The sequence below is a fragment of the Ursus arctos genome, unplaced genomic scaffold, assembly GCF_023065955.2.
Source record: "Ursus arctos isolate Adak ecotype North America unplaced genomic scaffold, UrsArc2.0 scaffold_12, whole genome shotgun sequence".
Taxonomy (NCBI): Eukaryota; Metazoa; Chordata; class Mammalia; order Carnivora; family Ursidae; genus Ursus; species Ursus arctos.
The window spans coordinates 58,344,046-58,352,989 of NW_026622786.1; the positions used below are offsets into that span (position 1 = coordinate 58,344,046).

General features: G+C 44.1%; 1 non-coding gene across 1 annotated transcript; it reads right to left on the reverse strand.

The window, feature by feature from the left end:
* Window positions 1–3,327: 3,327 nt before the first annotated feature.
* On the reverse strand, window positions 3,328–3,434 carry LOC113254850 (U6 spliceosomal RNA). The gene has a single exon (XR_003315973.1). It is a non-coding gene; the product is annotated as a U6 spliceosomal RNA (small nuclear RNA).
* Between the last annotated feature and the right edge of the window lie 5,510 nt (window positions 3,435–8,944).

The window sequence follows — 8,944 nt, forward strand, 5'->3', positions numbered from 1 at the left end:
TAGATCTTCATATGTCCCACCTCGTCATATAACAGTCGTTTGCGGCAGGAATCCCGAGCCTCTGTTCACATGAGGAATCTGAGGCCCAGAGAAGTTCAATAATTTCTCCAAGGTCACACAGCCAATATGGGAGTGCTGGAATCAGAGTGGAGAGATTGTCTAAGTCCAAAGCCTGTTCTTTCCAAACCTCATTCTGGCTGGGTGCAGAAAAGATTATCGACATAGTCCCTGCCCTCAGAAACTTCCCTGACTTACAACAGCGCCATGAGGTCAGAACTGTTATTGTCTCTATTTTTAGAAATGAGAAAATGGCTGCCCAGAGAGGTTAAGTAACTTGCCCAAGTCACAACAGCTGGTAGGTGGCAGAGCCAAGAGTCAACGCTGGTCTACCTCCTCATATCTTAACCACGACTCTGTGTGATTACCTAACGCCATTGTTTTGAACTTTAGTAAAACATATTTTTAAACTTCATTTACAGATAGGCGGTAGGTAAGAAGAGAAACAAGTCATCTAAGCCGACCAGTACTCCAAGACTTCTTGAAGAACACACACGCATATGCACGCGCGTGCGCACACACACACACACACACACATTTATTGACATACATACATACACATACGATATGGACACACCCATAAAGTGCATGCATACACAACATTCCAAAGTCAATTACTTCCTAAATTAACCTCTGTTATCTGGGTCTCTGGGGAAGTTAAGTCATTTGCCCAATTATGATGAACCGCCAAAGCCATCTTGTACATTCCCAGGAAGTACATGGATGTAGTCCTCAGATTACTTCTTAAAAAGTCAACTGGAACATTCTACTACCATTTCTTCGAGAAGGTCAGGGAAGGGTTAGTGGTTGGAAGGTTGAAATGTCAAATATTCATCCCTCGGCAATAGAGGACTCCTCAAAACACCGATTCCCAGTGCCCTGCTTCTTCTCGGAAATGCAGAGTCACCTACTCTGATAATTCAGTCAGAACATCAGGAGGAAAAAGACTCCTGTCGAGTGGTGCTGTGATGCAGGGAAATGTGAGGAAACTCACTTTGTCCTCCAATAGTCCTGAGTTCTAAGCCTGTTTCCAGCCCTTCCTGGCTACGTGATTCCAAAGAGGTGACTGGGGTCCCCTATAAACAAAACAAAGATAATATAATACCTACTTCTGAACTATCACGAGGGCTATAAAGATCCCTTAAATAAAGTGTCAAGCACACAGCTGATGTTGATGGAGGGCAAAGTTCAGAGTCTCGACCTTTCCCCTACAAAGTAGACAGTCACTAACTTCCAACCAATAGAATCTATAATTACTATCTCTGGCCACCATGGGAAGGAGTTTAAAAGGGGCGGGGGGGGGGGGGGGGGGAAGAAAGCAGTCAGATGTTTTCACGCAGAAAGGCAGGCCCAGGCATCATTACCACGTTGCTAGGTAGTGTTAAGCCACCCACCTAGCCCCAGAGTGGGCAGCAATTAATGTAATTAGTGCAGTGATGAGTGTCCTCTGCAACGATAAACAGCTCGGTCCTGCAGAACTTGACAGACCTGCTGGTCCCATGGGGCTCCTGACCTTGAACGTCCACTTGGGGAGTGGTGTAGTACGGTGTAGTGGAAAGAGACAGGCTTGGAGTCAGATGGAACCAGAAGTAAATCCTGTCTTTGTGTGTCTGAAGGCAAGCTGTGTCCCCTCTCGGAGTCTTCGTCTCCTCATCTATAATATGGGGCTAATAATATTTTCACAGGCTTGTTAGAGTTACCTCTACCATCATCATCATCATCATCATCATCATCATCATCATGGAAAACCCCAAATCAGGCTGGTGTTGACCTGGCAAAAGGTTGCACATAAACATTGCTGGTACCAAAGTCGGAGCAGCCCCGTTGTTCTTCTCTGGCTAAAGTCAGACCAGGCAGCACTGATCTGACTGGCTTTAGGGGAACCATTGGGGTTTGGAATGCAAAGCACATTCATACCTAGAATAAAAAGGGAGAGAAAGTTCCCCTGGATTTGATCATTTAAGATCATGTCATAAATAATTATCACTAGTATTCTCGGCAATACCACCACTTACGTAAAACAAAAGCACACGGCAATCTGGCAGTCAGTCATAAAAGCACAAAACATGCTTATGTCTTCATATGTAGCAATTTCATCTTCAGAATTAATACCCTCACAAAAGAAGTAAAAAAATCCAAAGGTTGTTATGTGTAGGTAAGTGTGGTTCTTTTTTTTTTTCCCTAAAGATTTTATTTATTTGACAGAGAGAGAGAGCACAAGCAGTGGGAGGGGCAGAGGGAGAGGGAGAAGGAGACTCCCTGCTGAGCAAGGAGCCCGATGTGGGGCTCGATCCTGAGACTCCGGGATCATGACCTGAGCGAAAGGCAGACACCCAACCAACTGAGCCAGCCAGGTGCCCCAGTGAGGTTCTTGATAATCATTGAGAATTCGCTAATTTGTCCAACAGTCACTAAGTGCCTACTGCTACCTGGGATAAACCTTGAGTGTGGGGACACACACACACACACACACACACACTTAGGATTCATTGAAATTAAGGTTCTGAAAAGGTCTATAAAATAGAGTGAATCAAGAGGGAGGGATCTACAGGGAAACTACTAAGCAAAACTGAAGCATAATCCCTGAGACTGACATGGGAGAGACCACGTGGATTCTTGGAAACACACATATGAATTGATGTTAAGCGAAAGAGCCAAAGAAAAACTAGAAATAATCACAGGACTCAGAGAATGTCAAAACCAGGAAGGGCCTCAGAGAGCACCAAGTTCAGCAGTTCTCAACCCTTTCCATGGCGTCTTGGACAGGTGAGACTCACATAGCCTAACAGTCTAGGCAGAGAAAACAATTTGTGGGTAAAAATAATAAACATTTCAAGCTGCTAGCTGTCACTCCACTGTCTTCTCTCCCACTAGAGAAAGCTTTCCTGTATCCCTGGGTGTAAGCTGAAGCTATTAAAGGGATAACCTTGAATCCACTCTAATTTGTTTAATAAAATGGAGTTTGGGAGTCAACACTGCAGTGGAGAACCAGATCTGGCCCAGCCCTTCATGCTATTGGTGGAGAAGCTATGGCCCCAAGTGACCCAACTAGCCTGTCATGCTAGCACAGACTTCCAGCTCAGTCGGTATTCACTGAATGAGGATTCGTGAATGAATAGGCAAATGAGATGACATGACTAAGGTTACCCAAACTGTATGTGGCTAGTAACACGTACTGTTTGAAACTGAGGGATTGGGAGTGAATGTATCTATCTATCTATCTATCTATCTATCTATCTATCTATTTATTTATTTATTCATTCATTCATTCATTTAATGGAATGCTTCACAAATTTGCATGTCATCCTTATGCAGGGGCCAAGTTAATCTTCTCTGTATTGTTCCAATTTTAGTATATGTGTTGCCGAAGCAAGCACTGGGGGTAAATTTGGAATGTGGTACCTAGAAATGCATGTGCATTGTATTTCCTTTCTTTATTTTGCTCAAGTGTAGCCTGGGAAATAAAACAACTGCCCAACAGACATGGCAATGTAGAGGGAGCCACAGTAATAGCCCGAAAAGACGTGGAGTTCTAGAATCTTCAAGATATGGATGATACCAGGAGCGCCTGGGTGGCTCAGTCATTATGCAACCGACTCTTTGGTTTTGGCTCAGATCATGATCACAGGGTCTGGGATCAAGCCCAGTGTCAGGCTCTCTGCTCAGCAGGGAGTCTGCCTGAGGTTCTCTCTCTCTCTCTCTCTCTCTGCCCCTCTCCCCCTACTCTCCAGTGTCCGGTCTCCAGTGCTTAAAAGCCACAACTGAGAGCCCCCATACAGTAGACACTTTATCTGACCAGTAACCTAGTCCAGAGCCCGTAGACAAAGTCCTCAATAGCTGATCACTGGTGATGGCTCTCCCCTGCCTTTTCCTCTTTCCAGAATGCCCTTCCCAAACCACCCTCCTCTCCCAGGGTCGGCATTTCAATCCTTCGTGTTGTAGCCCCTCCTTAGAGAGGCCCTTTTGGATCATCCCCTTTAAGAAGATCCTCCGTTTTATTTCCTTAAAGCCAGAAGTGTATAGAGATCTTCAAGGTCTGTAGCTCCACTGTCTCCTGACTCCCCCGTCAGCTAACGTCCAATATTCTGCTAGCTACACGGCAGGGAAAACATAGTTCCAGATCACAGGCAGTTCCCACCTGGCTTTTTTCACTCATAAACTTGCTGCTTATTGTGATTTCATATTAATTTATTTATTATCTATATATAGCAACTATAATACTAGTGATTACAGTTGACATTTACTGGGCACTTACTGGGTTAGGGACTCATCGATTCATTTAATATCCATAACAACCCTCTGAAACAGGTTCTGTTGTGAGCCTTAGTTTACAGAGGAGACAGAGTCGGAGAAGGGAACTGGACCAAGTGTATAGAGCGCGTCAAGGACAGAGCCAGACGGCAGAGCCAGATGACTTGGCTCCAGAGGTTAAGTGCTTAACCTCTAGGCGATGTAGAAGCACGATGAGGCAGTTTCCATGTCTTTTTTGCCCACCACTTCCTTCCCAGGGCCTTGTATAATGTATGGTATGGGATAGGTCCTCAATCAGTATTTGTCAAAAGAATGAAAAGTAAGGAGGGAGGGGGAAGGGAGGGAGGGAAGGAGAAGGACTGGGGAGGAAGATTTGCCACCAGCCCCTTCGTGCTCTCCCATAGGTAAAGTAGGGCTGAGACCCACTGAGGAGTGAGTCCCTGCCACACTTGGGAGCACAGAGACGCTGGAGATAGAGCTAAATGAGACAGTGTCCCTGTCCTGGAAGGGTGCCTGCATCCTCGTCTCAACGTGGTCCATTGGTTCCGATGCTCTCAGGAGAGCCTGGGAACCCCCTCAGTGGGTGCAGGGCCCTTCCCTGCCTATGAAAGGGGGTTCAGCTCTAATGCAACCATTCTGCTCCAGGGCCCCTGTGAGGGCCCTCAGAGCACATCAGTGAATAAGACAGAGCCCTCTCTCCAGGAGTCACAAGCTAGTGAGGAAGACGAACCCTGGAACCAAGGAGAGGAGGGGGGTGCGGACTAGTCAGACTTGGATGGGAGGGAAGTCGCTGAATGTATTCTGCCTCCGGGAGTCTCTGCTTGTTCAGCCCATGAAGCCCAGGACTGGGGCAGGCTCTTGGTCGAGAACTGCACCCCTCGCCCTCCACACCAGCACACGTGGCCGCCCTGCTCTACTACACGATACGGTGACACGTGCAACTCGAAGACAAGCTAAGACTGATTACTAGAGGAATGAGAGCCGCCTTCTTTCACACTAATTTTTCCCAGGATCTTAGCATCTTGTTCCACTGAACAAAATACGGAACAGCAGCGGAGCAGAAACTGTCCCGCACAGGGGAATGCAATTGCCTCAGAGACATACAGAACTGGGGGGACTGGGCATTGTGCCCTTTCACCCTCCATCCTCCTGCTGCGCTGTTTGCCTACATCAGCTTTCTTAAAAGAGCTTATTGCATGGTGTGCCCCCATTTTCAAGCACCTGCCCTCAGCGCCATAACTCGGCAGCCTCCTCTCTCCCTTATGCCTTCCATCAAGCAACCTTCCCCAGTTTGAAGGTCAAGTCCTGTATTTGCTACAGTGTGTGTGCGTGTGTGTATTTATTTATTTCGTCAAAATTTAACAGGTCTTTTTAGCTCTATTACTTCTATTAGGATACTGAGAGTTTTATCTTAGCGTTGTGGTTACGATACAGCACAGGTTTTCTGTGGTCTGCCTCAACCTTATTTTTGCAAAAAGCCCTATTATTTTTTAAGGTACAACTCCACAGAACACCAAGCTTTCCAGGAACTTCCATGTCGCATTGTAGCAGAAATGCCTGTAGCAGTGGGGGGGGGGGGGGGTGGCAATTACCACCCTCATTTTCAGATGAGGGAACTGAGGTGCAGAGATGTTTAGTGACTCATCTCAAGGCAATGAAACAGTACTCGAATCCAAGTCTTCAAGTCCATTTACCCAGTTTTCACTGTACCCACAACACTTAGCACATTTCCTAGTGACACGGTAAGCAACTGATCAGTAAGTTATTCAGGGAATGATTAATTCTGCTAACAGATCATTCATTTATCCAACAATAGAGTCCATGAATGCCATTTGGGGGAAAAATGAGGGAAAGAAGGTAGCTAAGTTTTTTGAACTCCTACTATGAGCCAGGGATGACTTTTGATGCTCTTTGAACACACACACACACACACACACACACACACACACACACTATGAGATAGCTGTTGTCATTCCATTTTATAGGCAAGAAACTGATGTTCAACAGTTTAAGGAAATTGCCCAAGATCACACTACTGGGAAAGGAATGCATTGAGATTTGAACCCAAGTCTTCCTGATTCCAAAGCCCATACTTTTCCACTATATCAGTGGAGAACACCTACCTCCTGTAGAATCTGAGAATAGTTTCAGTAGTACAAGGACAAATCTATTTATTTGAATGACTATGTATTTATTTTTACAGTGGTCTAAATGTTTATGGCAAGTAATATTTGTTATCAACTTAAAATTATAAGACATCATCTCCCATAAAAATATTTTTAGGTTTTAAGAAAGTAAATCTCTTTCAAGAAACATATTAAGAAAATTAATTTTAGATCTGTAAGCAGACATAGCAAAATGGAAAAAGTGGTGAGTAAATCACTGAAACTTGAGGAACACAACTCTTAATCCTTACGAAACCCTGGATAATACATTTTTTTTATGCAGTCAATTCCCATGAGCTAGATCAGGAGATATTGTCTAAATTAGCTCAAATAGAAAGGAAATTAAAATAGGCATGAATCCCTGGCCAGTGTCTTCAGGAATTTAACATGGCACTCTTTATTTTAGTGTCTGTGCCAATTGGTGTTTTCTTCCCAGGACTCAGAGGTAGTTGGTCTAAGAAGTGCTTGGGTTCTCACAAGACAGAGGAAGCAATAGAGAAAGAAGACTATATGTATTATTAACATATAATGTATTATTTGTTTCAGGGGTACGGGTCTGTGATTCATCAGTCTTACACAATACACAGCGCTCACCACAACACATACCCTCCCCAATGTCCATTGACAATATATATTTTAAAGAGAGTAATGGAAGTTTCAGGGCCTAGTGAATATTCCCAAATGATCCATGCCCTTGATGTTTGTGTTAGGAGGAGAGAAAAGTAAAAGGCCCGGGGCCCACTCTAGACACCTGGGTTTCAATCCCATCTTAGCCACTAATTTAATGTGTCACTCAGGTAAGTGACAGCTGGGAGGTTCACTGTCCCCACTGGCTAAATGAAGGAATTTTGATTTCCATAACCACTTTCCAGCAATGTGAGACACACCCAATCAAGAATAACTATAATTGGCAAAAGCAGCTGTCCATGTAAGTTAGAAGGCACCTGCCTATCACGGGCAGCACAGCCCTTCCTGCTCTAAGAATCTGTGATTTCATGATTTAAGCTCCTTGTGCTGCAGATGGCCACACAATTAGCAGGGATGCATAGAGAGGGCCATTAAAGTCTCTGAATTATGCTTAGAATGTCACACCACAGGCCGCGTAAGCCAAGCTGGTGTAAACGCCTACCTGCCCTTCTAGGCAATGAGTACCCTGGTTAATTAAACATCCATGTTACTATCACTAAGCTCATTATAATTGTAAATATGGAGTTTGTATTTTTAAGAAATGCTTAATGCAACTTTGTAATATACTGAACACAATTTAAACTATCCTGGCTAAGTATTCTCTTTTCCTCACTTTAGTGTTATTTTTGTAACTAACCAAGTGGATTGTGGTAGATGACTATACAGCAAACATTCACTATCTCCTTCCATACCCTCCAGGACCTCCCAGCTTCACTTATATTGGACTTGGCCATGGGGCTTGCTTCAGCTAATAGAACATGGGCAAAAATGACAGTATAACCATTTCAAGCCTCGGTCTTAAAAAGCTTCCCACGTTTCCATTTGCCCCAACCTCTGCCATGAGAAGAACAGATCCCTGGTAGACACTGCCTCTCTAGGATGTGTTCCAGAATGAGATACATCAAGCGGACCTGCATTGGACCCTCAATCCTATTTCTTCAGGGTGCACAGGAACACACATGATATGGCACTGAAGTCAGCAGTTCCAGGAAAAGCCAGCATCACTATTCCAAAGACTGCAGGGGAGCCCAGTGCGGTGGAGAGAAGAGACCACCCACCGGGAACTTAGGAAGTATAAGCCACCTCAACTAACCTGAAGACCCATAGCAGGAAAAGTAATACTTAACCTTAGATAGCACTCTGATTTTGTGGTGGTTTGTTTCATGACAAAAGCTGATTAGTCCACCTATCGTGACCAGGACAAATATAACAGAAATCATATGCTTTTAAAAGATGGGATATCTCTATCCCACTCCCAGTGAAAGTAGCTGACAATCACCATTTGATAGGTAACTTTCAACTCCTTTCTCTGGATTCTCCAAGGATTAAATGAGCAAATGCCTGTAAAAAGCAGCACAGTGATGGGTCTATGATGTAGCCGCTCATTAAACATTAGCTGTTCTTATTATATTCTCGTGCAAACAAATATCTCAGGTTCAGGACTTTTTTAGTGCATATAAAAATGAGACCATGCTATACACATTACTCTGCAACTTGCTTTCTTCGTGTAACATGGTATCATGGGTTTTTTTTAGGTCAACTCATCTTTTCAAGGGCATTTAACTCACTTTTTAAATTAGCTACATGATATTCCAGGGTTCAAATATACCGTAATATATTTTATCTATTTCCATTTTGTAGATAAAGAAACTGACATTCAGAGAGTCGAGGTGTTTGTCAAAATATTTGCTGCTCCTCCCTGTCAAGTCCTGACCAATCACAGGTGAGTAGAAGTGACAGGTGAGCAAAACTTTAAGAGCTATCTCATGGTGTTACCTCTCTCT